At 33.0% G+C, this 16,748-nt stretch overlaps 1 protein-coding gene across 2 annotated transcripts in view; it reads right to left on the reverse strand.

Annotated features, from left to right (window-relative positions):
• TAFA2 (TAFA chemokine like family member 2) overlaps positions 1 to 16,748 on the reverse strand; it is a 588,553-nt gene that overhangs the window by 11,289 nt on the left and 560,516 nt on the right. The window contains exon 5 of one of the 2 annotated variants that reach the window (XR_007500256.1): positions 2,062 to 2,310. The exons of the other annotated variant lie outside the window; for it this stretch is intronic. The gene's annotated coding sequence lies outside the window, so the exon portion shown is untranslated. The remainder of the gene's footprint in view (positions 1 to 2,061; positions 2,311 to 16,748) is intronic. 2 annotated transcript variants of the gene reach the window in all.

Raw genomic sequence — 16,748 nt, forward strand, 5'->3', positions numbered from 1 at the left:
TAAAAGAGTTATTTGAATTGACGGGTTTTATCCATTATCTCAGAATGCTACTTAAAAAGTTTAATATGGTCAAATACAAAACTCCTAGAATCTTAGCCTTTCTGATTTTTAGGGCTGGCAGAAAGAAGCAAAACTTGTACTAAAGGTACAGATGTATAGTATAACAAGTAGAGCATTTGCCTTACATATTACTGACACAGTTTTGATCCCCATCACCCCATACCATTCTCTAAGGAAAGCCGAGCACCACTTAATGTGGTGCAAAAATATTGTGCTGAAAAGGCCAAATTAAATAAAAATGACCAGGAAAAAAAAAAAAAAACGGTTTATATGTTGGGGAAAAATAGTCTCAGTTACCTAGAGAGTTACCTAAGAGAGCACCATATCTTCTTTGCTTGTGGCTGATTTAAAATCACAAATACAACTTTACTTTGAGATACCAGTCTGGATAAAGCCATTCATCTTTCTATAAATTACAGCACGTTCTTTTCAAACTAAAAGCAACACATCTTTAATACAAAGCAAATATCATGCCTAAAATACTAATACTCTTTCCTTCTTCATTACTATTTTCTTCCATAAAATTAATTGTACAGATAATAATTCCATAGGTGTTAGATATTTGGGGAAAATTCTCTTTTAAGAATTTCTAGTTAGAAGACTTACTCTAAAGTAGAAAGAAACAAAAAGATGCTATGGTTTACTATATTAGGGAATTTTTATTTTCTTTTTCTATTTCCAAGGTGTTGGCGCAAGTGATAGGGCATTTGCCTTGCATGCGCTAACCTAAGACAGACCTCTGTTTGATCCCCTGGTGCCCATATGGTCCCCCAAGCCAGGAGCGATTTCTGAGCACTTAGCCAGGAGTAACCCCTGAGCGTCACTGGGTGTGGCCCAAAATAGAAAAAGAAAAAAATACTGAAAAAGTTTTAAATTAGTGAGTTGTCATTGTTATTTAAAAAAATTATTGGGGCCAGAGCAGTGGTTCAGCAGAAGGACATTTGCCTTGCATGCACTGACCTAGAACTGGCCGCAGTTCTATCCCCTGGCATCCCATATGGTCCCCTAAGCCAGGAGCAATTTCTGAGCACAGAGCCAGGAGTAACACCTGAGCATCACTGGATTTGGCCCAAAAACAAACAAACAAAAACCTAAAAATCAAATTATTGAATAAAATATCAGTGTTCAAGGCTTATACAGCAGGTAAGGCACTTGCCTTGAATGTAGCTAAGTTTAATTAATCCCTAGTACTGTAAATAGTTCTTCAACCCTGCTAGGAGTGACTCAGCACAGAGCTAGGAATAAGTCTTGGTTGGTTCCCATAAACTAAAATATCTTGTCAAAATATCTCTAGTTATTTAGGTTTGATAATAATTGTGGAAAATGTAAATTATAAGGAATAGACAATCAAGAACATAAGCAGGGGCTGGAGCAGTGGCACAAGTGGTAGGGTATTTGCCTTGCCAGAGCTAACCTAGGACGAACTGTGGTGGTTCGTTCCCCTGGTATCCCATGTGATCCCCCAAGCCTGGAGCAATTTCTGAGCACATAGCTAGGAATAACCCTGAGCATCACTAGGTGTGGCCCAAGATAATAATAAAAAATATAAGAACACATTCACAAATGCTTTATGGAGATTAAAATGAAAATTTCTAAACCATCAAACTTTAACTTAATGTCAAAATTAAAAAAAAAAAGGTCCAGGACCCACTAATTAACCAAGTAAATTTCTTTGTCATTTGCTACTTCTGGGATAATATGTCCACTTTAGATCATTATATATGGCAATATTGGGTTTACCAATAATGACATAATTGTAGTTGATGTGTTCAACTTTATAGGTTTAATAATACTTTAGAAAATTATGTCTTCACTTTTTTTTAAACAAAAAGAACAGATATTTTAATGTCCTCCTTTACTGACAATTTACTGTTTTTTGACTCTGATCTCTAAAACTGCATCAATTTTATCTTAATCTAAACATGAGAAGTACCTTTTTTTGCTACCAATAACTACAAGAAAGAGTAAGTCACAGTCAATCCTGTAACATGGTGTACACACCTGCTGCTCTGTGAGAAATAAACCGAGATGAGAGATCATTTCTGGAGTTCTTTTGAATCTTTATTCCTCAAGGAAACTTCTGTCCCTTCCTTAGAATCCGACCAATATACTAGTATTCGCCACATAATTGCTCCAACATAGAGCAAAAATTTTTTTGAATGTGGAAAAATCAAAAATTTTTCATCAGGCACAGCAGAAACCTTCTCTTTTTATTTCTCCATGCGAACTTGAAGAGTTCTACACGTTTGCCTAAGGAACAAACACATGTCAGGAACTCCACTGTTCAACAGATTATTACAGAAAACAAACCTGGGAGAAATGGAACATTTCAATAAGTGTAAAGGGACAGCAAGACAGTAACTTTCTTTATTTCCCTAGAACTCACAGTGGAGAAAGTTTGTACATCCCTCTTCAGAGAATTATAAACGTTAAGTTTTTTTTTATTTCAAAGAAACACATACCTATGGAGTGGAGCCTAAAATAAACAGCTTTTATAATCAATACATAATAATATTTCTCATGAATATGTTGGAATGTAATCTGCACAAACTTAAGAAAAAGTTAATTAACACTAAGAAAGTACACAGAAATTGGCACATGAACAAAAAAGGATGAGAAACGTATACTAGAGCATACAGTAATCTCCAACTAGCACTAAAAATGTATTATATACAATGTTAACTCTACATCAACATCAACCTCAAATAATTTGCTAAACCATGAACCTAGATCACATATATTTCAAGTTTGAAAATGAAGCCAAGTCATTTAATGTATGTATGATCATTTACTTCTAATAACAAAACCAACTTTTTGTTTTCTATTCATCGGTTGTGTATTTTTCATTGACAGTCTTAATGGAATTATGACATTTTAAATTTGTAATTCACTCTATAGCTATGGTTTAAAAGTTTTCTTTGTGTTCTTTTTCAAAGCCCTCCAGAGATTTATAAAATGAAAAAAAATGCTGATAATCTTGACCTCTCCATATCCAATCATATTAGAAATTTCCATATATAATCAATCCAAGACTGAATTACTTGTACAGGTGTTTCCTGGGTATATGGTATCTGAGCACATTTTGCCTGCTTGAGATATGGACTTCCCTACTTTAAATCTGGGACTGGTACCAACCACCTGGGCTCTCTCCTATGCATCACTTTTCTTTATCTTCTCTTTCCGAGCCTCTTTATCTCCTTTCTTAGTAAACCTCCAAATAAAATCTATTTTTCACTTAAAAAAAAAAAGACTGAAATGCTGATCTGAAAAAGTAAAGAACTTTTCAGTTCAGTCACTGTGTTTACTTAATCTTACTTCAATAAATCAGTCAACACAGTCCTGAAGGAATCAGTCATAACTCATAAAAGGCACGTGACTGAATCCAAACAATGAAGCTTCAGAAAATTGAGAGGAGCCCTATTATAATTTAAAAAGAGCAAGAAACAATAGAAAAATATACACGTACACATTTCTATTCTTCCATTTCCCTCGCATTGTTATAAAGCACATAAGAAGACTTTTGGGAAATGTTCTTTAATTTCATGTAACCTCGCTGAATATTTTTAGAATGATAATTTTTCTCCATATGCCTATGGCTAATTAGTTTCTAGACCCTAGTCATCTTTTTAATTTGTTCTATCCTAATTGTTTCACTGTCACTATCTTCATTGAGGCCTCTGTTCTCTCTGGTTTGTATAGTGGCAATAGTAATCTAATTTGTTTCCTGAAAATCCTTTTGTTTCTTGGAATTTTTCCTTTTTGCCAATATAAAAAAAATAAGTTTATAATCATGTCCATTATAGACAGAAAACCAATTTTTTCTAATGATCTAGAAGGTCCTTCATGATAAAACTAATAAATGACATTTTCATTCCTTTTGCTTCCCAATTCTTCTCTAAGACATATGAATCAGCATAAAGATGCTAAGAGTAGTGAACTGATATAATTTTACTTTTGCCTGAAATAGTTTTTTTCAAGTCTCACAAAATATGTTACTACAATTCATTCATAAGTCTTTGTTGAGTCACATAGCATTTTGTCTCTGCTCTTATTATGATACGATTTATGACATGATCTGTTTGCTATTTGTGCTAAATTATAACAGATATAAAAGATAATTAGTATACATTTGTTTCTCCCATGCTGAACACAAATCTAGGTGCATAAGTGGAACTGAAAACAATGAACAAATGAATGAATGAATGAATGAATGAATGGGTAGATGAATATATAACTAATAAATAACTATAATAAGTGATTTACTTCCAGAATAAAAAAACTAAAATTACTTTTTGGATTCTTTGTGAATAACAAGGGGAATTAACAAGTTACCCAAAGGTTATTTATTCTTTTTAAAAAATTTTAAGAATCATTCCCATGATTCTGTCTGTGGTTACAAAATTTTTAATTATAGAAATACATGGGTCTTGACATCTACTTAACATTCATATGTTAGATATTTAAATTTATTCTCATTTGGAAATGGTCTGGTTTTCAGAGCAAAATTAATTCAGGAAAAGAATAATGCAAGTTTCTAATAACAATCTGTAATGCTTTAATTGGGATTAGGCTAACCACTTGGGATATAGAAATGTCCAAATATATACATCAATTTAATTGTAGCATATTCATGACAGTTAATATTTCAGTCAGAAATCATCCTAATTTTTTAAAAATGCACTTCTTATCCCTTGAGTAGCTGCAATGCTGTTGCATAATAATATAAGAACATTTAAAAAGAAATAATACTTGGTAACAACTGTCCTACATATAGACTGATTTGACATCAGATACAGAATTGGAAATATGTTATCAAAGAAAGTAAATAAATACCAGTGATTGAATCACCCCAAACAACATTGAGCATATGAATATATTTTATATTATGTACTATAATCATATATTATATAAATATAACTTAATATCTATAATTTATTGCTATATAACTATATATGCATATATGTGAATTTATATATATAATCACAATATAAATTCAGATGCATGACATCTACCAACTACCTACTGTTTTTAGAATATACTGTAGTTATTTTTTGTGTGTGTGGGGCCACACCTGGTAGTGGTCAGGGGTTAGTTACTCCTGGCTGTGCACTAAGAAATCGCTCCTGGCTTGGGGAACCATATGGGACGCCTGGGGATCGAACTGCGGTCTGTCCTGGGTCAGCGTGTGGAAGGCAAAAGCCCTTTTGCTGTGCCATCACTCTGCCTCAAAGACTGTTATTTTAAAGGACAAAGTGAAGTTAACTTTTACCTAGAGAATGATTATATTTGGGGGCATTTATAATTTTTGATTTTACCGAAATTCTAAGGATAGTCAATCCTTTAACTTCTCAGGGAAAGCAGAATCTCTGCTCACCATATTTTGTCTCCAGATTTAGCTCATAATCACTAACAATTTAGTGCATTCTGTTTTTGAATTTTCAAAATTATTCTGTAGTTTATACTTATTTTGTGGGCAAATTTTTAATTAGTAAAAAAGCACTAACAATAGCAGTTTATATCTAAAAAAAAACGGATGCTCAGATTAAAGTAAAGAAAACTTCTCAAAGATGGCTACTCGAAAATAAGCCATAAATCATGATCTGGGATGAGATCAAATTTTAGGGCTTTATACCCAATTTTTTAAGATATGTGCATATCTAATTTTTCATTCATTTTGCTAATATTTATTGAGCATAGCTAAGTGGAAACCATTGCCTTCAATGTGAAAGAAAAGAATACTACTGCTTTGAAACTGACAATTTGGAGAATTGCATCTAACAAAAACTATAAACATTAAAATATGTTAGATATTTTAAACAAAATAACAAAATCAAGTCAGAGAGGGATTTTCTGAGGCAAGGATATACAATTTTAATTAAAACATGCAAAGAAGGGCCCGGAGAGAGGGCACAGTGGTGTTTGCCTTGCAAGCAGCCGATCCAGGACCAAAGGTGGTTGGTTCTAATCCCGGTGTCCCATTTGGTCCCCCGTGCCTGCCAGGAGCTATTTCTGAGCAGACAGCCAGGAGTAACCCCTGAGCACCGCCGGGTGTGGCCCAAAAACAAAAAAAAAAAAAAAAAAAAAAAAAAAACAAACATGCAAAGAAAACTTGCTGAGGATATGAAACTTCAATAAAAACCTACAAAGGGAAGAATCCAATCATGCTGAATGGTGGGGGAAGACATTTCAAGGCAGAGAATTAAGAATGCACAAATGGGACAAGGAAAACCTGAGAAAGACTTGTAAGAAATGCAATGTGATAGCAATGAAATAAGGGGTAGAATTTTAGGATATAAAGTCACAGTAACTTGTGTATTCCTCAATGTCTTTGTTTATTGACAAATGTTTTCTTTATTACCATGTTAGGATAATAGCAGGTAACAATAGATTTTTTTTCTGGTACAATAAGTGAACACATAAAGAAATTACTGTGATTGAAATAATTAAAAACATATGGTTTCTCACATTCCTTTTTCAAAAATATTTGTTCCTAGAAATTAGTCATTTTCAGGCTTATAGAAAAGTCCTCTGCATTACTATGTTCCCTACAGCATTATAAACAGTTGCAGAATCTAGAAACAACCGAAGTGTCCAAAAGAGATGAGTGGATAGAAACTGGCACATCTACACAATGGGATATTACAACAACTGTTAGTAAAAATGAAATTGTGATATTTGCTTATACATGGATATGGAGAGAATTAGCTAAGCAAAATAAATCAGAGGTATAGACATAAGGTGATCTCATTTCTGGAATATTAAAAAAATTAGTATGGTAATAATATCTGAAGACAATAGAGAAAATGGCCAGAATTGCCACAAATAGTGGGAGATTTCTGTTAGGGTAGAAGGGACCACTACAATAATAGTTGGAAATGATCACTCTGGACAAGAACTGGGTATTGAAAAGATAGTGATATGCATGATACACCTTCAATAACAACATTGCAAACCACAGTGTCTAAAAGAAAAGAAAAAAAAAAAGAAAAGAGAAAGAGGGAAGAAAAATATCTTCCCAGAGGCAGGTAGGTAGAGGCAGAGGAAGAGGAAAACTGGTGGCATTGGCGGCAAAAGATGTGCATTTAAGGAAGGGGTAAATTTTAAGACTGAAACACAATAAAGAACATCTTTGTAGCTGTGTATCTCAAGATGACTTAATTATAGAATTTATTTATCAATCTATATTTTAAATTTTAAAAAATAATGACAAAACTTTTTCTGTCCTGAATTTAAAAAAAATGGGAAAGAGTTAGGGAAGGAAATGGTAGTGAGCAGTACACCCACGTGTAAATGAAAGCAAGATGTTTTTCCCTGCTAGTTTTCAATTGACCTGTAGAAATTAAGTCATAAATGTGTGATGAAGACTAGTAGTGAGACATCCTATAATATAAACTAGTGTAAAAGACCAATTATAAAAAGATAATTTATTATCTCAAGACAAACTGAATAATTTTGAAAAGGAGATGTTCTCCCTCAAGAAATTTCTCATAGAAAAAGTTAAATGCTACAAAAAATAAATAAAGGAAATACAAAAAAATAAGTTCAATAGAAATAAAAACTCAGTCATAAAAAAATGACATGCTATTATTTTTCTGGTGTTCTATGCTTGGACTTATTCCCAGCAGTGATCACAAAATAATAGTAATGGGGAACAACTCTTAAAATGTCATTACTGAGGCTGGGGATATAGAAAAAATATTTGTTCTCTTCTAACCTATGAACACAGATCATCTTTCCTTTTATTTTTGACTTCACTTACTTTCTCTTTTTAAATATTTTCCATTTACAGATTTTCCACTATATTGCTTAAAGTTAGTTCTAATAATTTTTAAAACTTTATTTGTTTGGGGCCCCACTCAGCAATGCTCATGGATGTCTCCTGGCAGTGTTTGGGGGACCATATTAGATGGTGAGAATCGAACCTTGGACTGCTTTGTTCAAGACGATATTTCTATCTTCTACTATCTCTCTGACTCCCCCTAATTACTTCTTGGATGTAGATACATATGAAATTATATTTTTCACAGAAATTTGATTTTGTTGTTAGAGTATAATATAAATCTACTTTTGTGTTGATAATTTTTATCTAAAACCTTTACTGAATATATTCAACATAATAGTTTTCTGATGTAGACTTTCGGATTTTTCTATATTTAAGTCATACTATCCAAAAATTGGCAGTTTTATTTCTTTCTTTTCTATTTTAATGCTTTTTCTATATTTTCATGCATAAATTTCTTGCTAGACTGCCAACGTTGTTGAATAAAGATTGCGAGAGTAGAATCCTATTTTCCTGATCTTAGAGAAAAGAAATTCATATTTTCATTATTGAGCATTGTGCTAGATATCATATAGGACCTTTATTATGTAAAATACATTTTTGTTAATACCTCTTTGCTGATATTTATTATAAAAGAAAGTTTAATTCTATCAAATTCTTTTATATCTATTAAAATTAGCATGTATTTTTTGTATGCTGACATGAAACCCAGGGTTGATATAAGCAAGGCATGTACTTTTTCACTGAGTCACATTTCCAGTCCAATAATGTAATTTCTGTTCTTTATTTTGTTACTAAGGTATATCACATTACACTTTTATTTTCTTAAAAAAATCTGAAGCATATTCTAAGTACCATTTTTAACTTTATTTTATTTTTATTTGGTGTTTGAGCTATATTTAGTATTACTCCTGACGTTGCACTGAGTAGTTATTCGTCATGGTATTCAAGAAACTATTTGTGGTACTGGGTTTGGGAAATGGACCAGAGTTGGCAGCATGCAAAGCAAGGAACGTAACCCCATATTATATCTCCAGCCCACTTTTATATATATTCATCTTTTTTTAAAGTCTATTTTGTGTAACACAGCATGAATATGAGAGATTTTATTTCCGATTCATTTAAACAAGGATTTTCCAATTCCCTCACTTTCAGTTGTATTGTTCCTTACATGGGAAATGTCCTTAGATTGACAGCTTAGAGGTGAATGTGTGTTTGTATCCATCCAGTCACTCTATATCTTTTTTGGGGAGAAGGAGTCACAACTGGCAATGCTCAGGAGTTATGCCTGGTTTTACCTTAAGAAATCACTCCTGATATTGCTCAGGGAGACATATGGAATTCTGGGGATCAAATTTAGTTTGCCTTTTGCAAGGCAGGAAAGAGCCTTGCTTGCTTTGCTATTCTCTGACCCCTCTGTATTTTTTTACTAGAGAATTTAGTTTATGTATATTTATTGTTGATTGGTATGACGGATACGTATTATTCCTTTGCTATTTTCTGACTCTGCTTGTAGTTGATCAATGTTACTTTATTCATATCCTGTTCCCTTTGCAGGTAATCTGATAATAAACAAACATATCACTAAAAATTTTTTTCCTGCTGTATGGTTACAATGAAGTTCTCATATAGCCTCCCATAGATGTAACAGTATTATACATTGAAAAAAAAACTTATATCCCTTTTTCTTTTCTCATTTCTAATGTTGTATTGTTTGGAAGTTATACATAAGGTTATGGTAAACTTGCATATTCTGGCTGCAGTGCTTGCTGGGGGAGAGGGGACTGCAGTCCTGGAGTTCATTTACCTTTTTACTTGCAGTGCTTGCACCTGTTGGGTTGCACTGTGCTTGGTTTTAATACTTCCACCCTGTTACTTTCAGTATTTCATATACCCCTGACTGTAGAATAAATGTAAATTATTCACATCATTAGGAATTGGGGAGAGCTATCAGATTTAGGCTTGTGAATATGATAAAACAACAGACTGAAAATGTGACCCAATATCTATCAGGCATATATTTTAGCTGCTGACCAATTTCATACTTCCCTTTAAAAACATGGATCTGAGCTGTAATAAAGAAACATTAAGAAATAATTAACAAGGGCTGGAGAAATAGCATGGAGGTAAGGCATTTACCTGAGCCTGCCAGGAACGATTTCTGAGTGAAGAGCCAGGAGTCACCCCTAAGCTTCCGGGTATGACCCAAAAATATACATATTCTCTCCCTCTTCTGTTGTTTTTTATTTTGTTCCTGACTTTTTCTATTTTCTTGATATGAAATACTTGCTCATAAGTTCCTTGGTGACCACTGCAGTGCTCACAAATATGTTCACCATTCGCTTACCAGAAATCAGAAGAAATCAGCATATTCAGTAGTGTAGCTCCAGAAAGATAAGGCTCTTGCTGTGCATGCATCTGACATGGGTTCTTTCTCCAAAACACATAAGGTTCTATGAGCATCTGCAAGAGTGATCCCTCAGTGCAGAGCCAGGAAGAGACCCTAAAGTCTAAGTACTGGTCTAAGTACCACCAGATGTGGCCTAATAACTCCTGCTCTCCCTGCCAACAGCACCAAAGAAGAACTGTTCAATATTAAGTTTAATATAAATGGTGGCAGTAGCAATCAAATGACCTAATATTTGAAAGACAGGGACTTTAACCACAGAGCTAATTAATGCCTATCTCCCAAATCTTATACCTTTTTATGGTTATCTTCTAACAGCAGTATATTTGTATGATTTAATAACACTGTTATCATTAGTTTTTTCTTATTTTTATGTTTCCTTGTCTTCATATTTTTCTGGAAATTTTTCTAACGTATGCTGAATAATAGTTACAAAAATTCTCTGAAAATGTTATGGCACTGGGCCTATCATTTTCATATAGAAATTACATTATCTTTTGTTAAATGAATACTAAGACTTGAGAATCATTTAAACTCATTTTTAAGACTTAAATTTGTTCAGAAAAAAAGCCCTGTGAGTGTCATTCAATTTCTAATTTATTCTTATACTTGCAGTAATCTGGGTTTCTTTTTTTTTAATATCTTTATTTAAGCACCATGATTACAAACAAGTTTGTGTTGTGTTTTAGTTATTTAAAAAAAAAAAAAAAAACGCTGCACACAACATTGCAGTAATCTGGATTTCTAATAAGAATCTGGGTCAGAGAGATAATTTAGCAGATAGAGTGTTGTCATTGCATGTGGCAAAAGAAGGTTAAGGCCTTGACATCCCATATCATCCACCTAGCCTGCTAGGAGTGATCGCTAAGATCGAAGTTAGTAATAAACCCTGAGTACCTCTTGTCGTACAGCTCCAAAAAATGTGGCTCATCTTCTTGGTGATACTTGGCCTACTATCCCACTCTTGTTGGTTTTTTAGTTACTGATTATTGATACACACTTAGTCTCTGTGCCATTCACTTTGATATAGACAATAATCTCCATCATTATAACCCTTTAAACTAATCTTTATCAATTTTTATTCTCCCCTGTACCCTAGACAAGTTACTCTTATCAGTGCCTCCAAATATATCATTTGTTATTTTTTTAAGATCTCTCATCTTGTAAGAAAGGGGAAGAGGAAGGGATACTCTGAAAATATTTTTTAAAAATTTATTATTAAAACTGAAATTCATGGGAATTCAATTTTACGATTAACTGTATTTATTAGTCATCCACCAAATTATGTAATATTTACAGTTGATTTCTGAAATTCAACCAAAATTGTGCTTCTAGTTACAATATATTAACTTTAATATATACATTATAATATTGAATTATAATATATACAATATTATGTATAGGCTGAATCATCTTTCTAAGCCACTTTTGTTTAATGTTAAAATAGCAGCTAATAGTTAACTTAACGATGTGATGATATTTTCCATTGTGCCTGGGATAGTCCTAACTGACAGCTCTGTCCTAACACCTTGACTTCCTATTGTCTTTATCCTGGAAATATGCCATTATAGAAAATTTCATCATGACCCATATAGAATAATTACAACTTTATGGAAATTGAATTGTAGTAAAATATTCCTGGATACTTGTCTTAAGCTATAAATAAATGGCTCTTTAATCAGCATGAGTGACATCCTAAGGAAAGGAGCATAATTTAAACCCTTTCAGAAATACTTTAAATCATCCTTCTATGCTAAAATATTTTCAATACTATCATTAGAAAAGAGACCCTCAATGCATTGTATTATTTATCTTACAGATGAGAAAAGGAGGCTGAGATGAAAGAGATTGACCATAAAATAAGCACCTAGTATTATAATCCAATATATGATAATTAAATTGTAGTCACAGAATATATTATAGCATTTGATAGCAAATATTTTTATACCAAATAGGTCAAATAGGCTTCTTTACATTATCTATATATAGTTCTATTGTATATAATATTCTTTTAAGTAAGGGTTCATATTCTGTATTATAAATTATTTAAATTGAATTAGAGTTTCTCTAATTTTGTCTAAAATTGAAAAATGATAACTATCAATGACTTAACTTTCTTACTTTTATTTATGAGTAAATCACTAAATTTTGACTAGGACATAATGTGTTTACATATACTAAATGTATATTTACTGAGAGTTTTGATAAATATAATGATAAATTTTAGACTTTCAAAGATTTAGTTAGGTAATAAGGATAATTCATTATAAGAGAATAGAATTAAGAGCATTATCCAGACATGGATTTATCTTGATTAGATTGCTGGGATGTTATTTCACTACAAAGGAACTACACATGGTTCCTTCCCTACATATGGAGATAAGCCAAATCAATTACACTAAAATAAAATATAAATGTATTAATTCTTTACATTAAGCAATGGTACTCCTAAAAGTTTCAAAGAATATTTATATATTTTGAAGATCACAAATTTGACTGTTATTTTTTCTATAACTACTGTATAATGTAAAATTTAATTATATAAAAATAATTACATATAAACACATTTCTGGGTTTTTTGAAACTGGTTAAAACACACATACACACAAACACACACAATGTTAGCTCCGGACTCAAGATGCAACTCACAAAGACCATGAGGATATAGATCAGTAATGCAAAAGCAAAGGAGTTCATTCTTATTCCAGCATGCTGGGGCCGTACACCTCACAGGTGAAAACCCCAAGGGGAGTTTACAAGCCATTTTTGTAGGGCTGCTAGGGCTTCAAACAAGGGGTAAAACTATAGGTTCTTAGTATATGTTGCATCATCCAGGTTTAAACTGGTTGGCTGGAGTAGTGGAGGAGAGGTTTATGGTCTGCCTTTCATTTGGGTGAATGCAGGTCCCCAGATGTAATCCATCCTTGAGTAATCAGTACCAGGGTACAATTAGATTCCTTGGTTTATTGCTGGTTTACTTAAACTATCTGACTGTCCTAGTATTTCTAGGAATGTACCCTTAGAGCCCGCATTCCTGAGTTTATGGCCATTTCTGGTATTTCTCAGAATGCACCCTTTATGTTCCAGGAACTAGTTGTATGCTCAGGGTCCAGCTCTCATTTTGTCAGCTTGAGCCTGTCATGGCAGTCCTTATGTCTAAAGCAAAGCATGATTATAGAAGCGAAACAGCAGTTAATTCTAAACTTACATTCTATAATATTCCTTTCTAAAAATATATTGAAAGATATTCTTGTGTGTGTGTGTGTGTGTGTGTGTGTGTGTGTGTGTGTGTGTGTGTGTGTGTGTGTGTGTGGTTTTTGGGTCACACCCGGTAGTGCTCAGGGGAAACTCCTGGCTCCATGCTCAGAAATTGCTCCTGGCAGTCATGGCGGACCCTATGGGATGCCCGGATTCGAACTGATGACCTTCTGCATGAAAGGCAAACGCCTTACCTTCATGCTATCTCTCCGGCCCCGAAAGATATTCATTTCTACAAACATCATTTATCATCAAATTTGATATACTAAAGAAAGTTCAAATTATGAAGCTATATCATACATTTAGTGTCTAATATATTTTTGTTTCCTAAAAACAAAAACTTATACATAAAATACATTTTCCTTGAAATTTACCAAGGTTTAGAAAAATCACTTGGGTTTTATTTGCTATTCCATAAATAGGAGTTATTGGACTCTGCTAATTGCTGTATATCTATAAAAACTTTCTGCATCAAGTCCTATGTGGTGTTTTGGTATTTAGTAAGAGCATTACTGTTCTATTAGTAATAACAAAATGGGCATAGGTGGGTTAGCATTCAATAAGCATTTATTTACTGCTGCACCAACTACTACAGGCCAACATCATCTTAACTCGCTGCAAGAAAATAACCACTAAAAAATACCTTTAAAATACATCCACCAAGATTGTAGACATATCCTAATACCCTATTCACCTACTTCAAGTTAAAGTACTTAACAATAAGAGAATATTTTTTTTCATCTAATTGTGACATTCAGTTGTATCACTTAATAAACAGCATTTAAATAATTTCAGTGGTAAGAAAAAATGGCTTCCTTCACAATCTAATTTCTCAAATGATGAGACTAAAAAGTCATTGTCTCACGGTTGTAAGAGGAAAATCTCTTCTGCTATCAATTAAGAGCACCTTATCGAAGTTTATGCTGAAAGAACAAATTTCCTCTACTATATAGAAGTGTAACATTTTCTACTTTCTAGGATATACTATTATTGTTAAAGTCTAGCTAAAAATATTATATAAAATAATGATGTATACAGTTTTCACCCCCAACTGCCCTAAATAAACTATGAGATAGAATGTTAACTTTAAATTCAAGCTAAATTTCTAATACAACTTTACCAGCTGACCTATCTGTGATACCTAACTAGAATGACCCATAATGAATGAAGTCTTAGAATTCAGTGGAAAACTCACTATGTAATCCACAGGAATTCATTCCTTCCATCTTTATTTTTTCTCTTTCAAATTTTTCTAGAAAATAGTAAAGGTGCAAACAAGTCTCTAAGGAATTTGTGCAGGGGTGGTGAACACACGGCTCTCGAGCCGCATGCGACTCCCGGCCAAAATGAATGCGGCTCTTTGCCTCTTCTCATTATTTTGTATCCTGTGGCTCTTTGCCAACTTTGGATTTTGTTCTGCTGCTTCTAAGGAGGGACCTTTGAGGAGAGATCTCCGAGCCCAGGCCACGTCATCCCGTCTCCCATCCCTCGGAAACAACTGCATGGGCCAGCGAGTGGGGGGACCCGTGTGTCACATGTTGAGTCACATCTTGCCGTTAGTTCTTAGTGTGGAGAATGCAGCACATCCTCATTATCACTTCAGGATTTTGACCCTCACTCAAAATGGCAAAATGCAGTATGTGTTTAATAGATTATTGTTAAAATTATATGCTTTTGTGTGAGTGTTTGTCTGTTTTGGCAGGTCACTGCGTGGTGCGGCTCTCTGACTCTCACAGTTTTAAATTTTGGCTCTTTGTTTCATACTTGTTTGCCACCCCTGAATTAGTGCTTTTAGTTTGTATGATATCTGCATTAGTGTTTAATAAGAATTATCAATATAGGCTAATTAGATAGAACAGCAGATAGGGCATTGGCTTTGGGTTCAATACCCAGTATCGAAAAGGGTCATCAGAACACACCAGGAATTATCCCTTAGTGACAGCCAGAAATAAGCTCAGAGCATTGATAGGCAAGGCTCCAAAACAAAACAGAAAGATTATTATGGAATAATAATGTGATAATCATGCACATGTTTGCATATAAATAAAGTTGTCACATTTTACGCACAATCTATTTGATTTACATATTCTAATTAAGAGCACATACAGCTTTTTTACTTGGTCAAGGACCAATTTAAATATTTTATGTTCTAAATTATTTATTATACATTAAGATACCATGTAAAAGATATATTATCGTCCTAGACTCAAGAGTTGTGAAAATTGAAAAAAAACACATATAAAATAACTTCCCCAAACTACTATCTAGTAATTGGCAGAATTGGAATTTAAATTTTAAGTATTCAGACTGTAGACACTGTCTTTAAAGATTGTGTAATTCTTAAAATCTACCTCTCCAAGGCCATTTCTCACTGAGTTAAATGTAACCTAGAGTAAAGATGGATAAGATAAGAGAATAGGAATAGAATAAGACAGAGAGAAGAGCTTGGCAATGGCAATGCATCCACTTTGAATGATTAAACCAAAGTTAATAAAACTAAATTTATAAAGACTCTGAACTTCAGAGTTCTGAGTTATTATTTTTCCTGGAGCAAAAGTTCTGTTAAGTTAAATATAAATTAATACTTCCATCCAAAGGAACAAATCTTCTTTGCATGCATATTAGATTTAAAAGTTAGTTATGGAGTTTCAGAATACTACTTTATGGGGCCTAAGAGATAATATAGTGGAAAAGGCACTTGCCTTGCATTTTGGTAACAGGCACTATCCCCATCAATGCATATGTCCCCGCCCAGTCACAACAGGAATGACACCTCAGCACATGACCAGGAATAAGCCCTGAGAATAGCGACCATTAAAGGATATTATTTTATGATTGCAGTTCTCAATTATTTATTACTTTAAAAATGAGATATCTTAATCCTACATATATTTCTATTTGCTTGACCTAGATATCTTATCAAAAGGTTATTCTTTCCAAACAATATAGTTTATTATGTATATATATACATATACATAGTAAAAGAAATAGGTCTACAAAGTAGATTTAAAAACTCATTGTAATTATTAATCATATTTTTACATAATGTGAATTTGTAATTTACATTGGACTCAATAAAAAATTATAAAAAATTCATATTATCCAAACTTCAATTATAGATAAGTTATAAAATATGAATATGTCTATATTTTCTGACACAATTACTGATACCAAATATTATTTTTTCTATTATGCACATTGAGACAATCCATAGATAAAATCCTCAGATGTTTATGTACTGTA

Source organism: Suncus etruscus, chromosome 11, assembly GCF_024139225.1.
Source record: "Suncus etruscus isolate mSunEtr1 chromosome 11, mSunEtr1.pri.cur, whole genome shotgun sequence".
NCBI classification, from domain to species: domain Eukaryota; kingdom Metazoa; phylum Chordata; class Mammalia; order Eulipotyphla; family Soricidae; genus Suncus; species Suncus etruscus.